Source organism: Theobroma umbraticum, unplaced genomic scaffold (genome assembly GCF_002168275.2).
Source record: "Theobroma umbraticum cultivar Fairchild unplaced genomic scaffold, ASM216827v3 scaffold_95.0, whole genome shotgun sequence".
NCBI lineage: Eukaryota > Viridiplantae > Streptophyta > Magnoliopsida > Malvales > Malvaceae > Theobroma > Theobroma umbraticum.
Window position 1 is genome coordinate 2,493,000 of NW_018397257.1, and position 2,454 is coordinate 2,495,453.

The window sequence follows — 2,454 nt, forward strand, 5'->3', positions numbered from 1 at the left end:
TTGGCTCAAACTGTTCAGATAGCCACTGACAGTTATAATAATTCATCACCTCAACCCAAAGTACTTGAAAATAAAATTAAAAAATTGAATTAAGACAAAATTTGTTTGTTATTAATATCAGTAAAAATTCTAGAAAACAACTCTCTGGCAACGGCGTCAAAACCTTATCAATTAAATTCTACTTTCGCAAGTTTACATATCGAATAAATAATATATTGATAAGTAGAATATAGATCTCACAGAGAATTAATTTAAAATATTGTTAATTACTAAAATTACTAAAATTAAACTAATTAATACTAATAATCAAAGCAAAAAGATAACTGACTAAAAATCAAATTAAAAAAATGTAGAATTATAATATCATTAAAATTAAAATAAACATATTAAGTTCAAGCTCTGATACTAGTTAGGCATATAGGTATATTCCTATCTTACAACAATCAATTTATTCATTCAATCAAATAAATATGACCATATGCTATTTTAATTTAGTCTATACCAAACTCTCTTTCCCATGTTTGTTTAGGTTTTTAAATCAATTTAATTGATGATCAAGTAATTAAAAGCATTAAAAGTAAATTGAAATAAATAATTCAATCCCATTGAAAATAAGCTGAAAAAAGATTAAAAATTTAAACAGCATGTGAGTTTAATTGCAATACTAGATATATAAATTGAACAAAACATAATTGCAAAAGTAAATAAAAACATTGTAACATTGTCTCTTAACTTTCTAATGGTCTAAAAATCGCATCATTTAGATATCTAGAGTAAAAGTTATACTAAAAATATCATGACAGATACGAACAGAGTCTAAACTCTTTAAATACCTTTCTCCACCCAATTAAATCTTATTATTGTAGAATTCTACAATAATATAAAAACTAATAAATAATAATTGAATTAAGATAAATAAATATAAAATTAACATAAAATAATTTAATAAAAATAAATTAATTAAAAAATAACTAAATGTAACTAAATCTTAATATAAATTCGAGAACTTATTTAACTTTTAATAACAATTTAAGATAAAAAAAATTCTATTTCATAGAATTATCAAAATTTATTTAATTTAATAAAATAATAGAGACAGCCGAGCAATTTACCGGTAACCAGTGAGCAGTGCCAGGAAACTTTTCCAATTTCTCAAAACTTAGAAGACATCAGCAGAGGCTGAGCAATATGCTTAGCAAAGAAGTGGAAATATCAATGATTGAATCAGCCTGCAAACCCAGAGCTTTTCTTCAAGACGTTAGCAGTTGCAGCCGAAGCACCATCGTGCCCCAAACCTGCACGCTGAACAGTAAGGGCAAGGTGCATTTGCTATTATAAATGGGCATTCGGTCACCCTCCAAATCTTTCTACATTCAACAAAACAAAATCTACTTATTAAATCTCCAAAAAGAAAAAGAGAAATAAAGACGCAGCGGGTTATCGTTCTCACAAATTTTTCTTTTTTTGGAATTTTTTTTCAATTTTGAAAAATTAAAATAAATTTTGAAAAAAAAACCACCCTTTTTGTAGAAAGAAGACGAAAAAACAAAGTTTAGTGGTTTTTTTTTTTTTTTTGTTTTTTTGGGAAATTTTAGTCATTGAAAACTAGCACAGTAGCGGGCGTAGTCTAGCTTTTGGGGCTGAGCTAGAGAGAGAAGCTACAACGAAAATGATAAAGAAAAAAACAAAAAACAAAACTAAATCGCTGTCCCATCAAAGCGACATAGTTTTGAGCAAAAGGGAGAAGAAAAATCAGAGAGAGAAAAAGTAAATCAATATTGCCAAGTTTTTTGTACCAAAAAAATCTTTTAATCTAACAAATTAACACCATGTCAACATCAGACCCCATTGCATATAGCGTGCAAGTACAAAAGTAAACTAAATTGACCAGTGATTAAATTGCCGACAACGTTATAGTTCTCAAAATTAGACGTATAATTTACTAAAACGACAGTTGGGATCAAAAAATTAACAAAGAATTTATTCGACAAGTTTGCTTTATCCTATATCATTCTCAATCTTATTTACCAAACACAACTTACAAGGCTACGCAAAACCATTGCATCGGAAACCCTAACAACTGATTTCAATCAAGGTGGTAGTGATTTCATGAACATTTTCATTTGTATGTATTCCACTTAGACCATACTTTTCCCTTATAGCCGACCACCTGCAACCCTGGAAGAGGCAAATGCATCTCTACACGCTCAAAAGGGTGCCTTGATTCGTGGCTGTTCCTAATGCCATTCTGAGGTGTCAGGCGTTAGATATCAGCGGCCATAGTCAACTCAACTTTCTCAAGCTTTAGCAGCAACGTCGCCTTAAGAGCTTCTAAAAAAAGAAGAATAAAGAAAAACATTGACCCCAATACAATTCTATTTGACTGGAAAAAGAAACAGGATTCTGTTAAATGGAGAAAAACACCTATTTGATTGGCACTGTGGGAAAAAAATA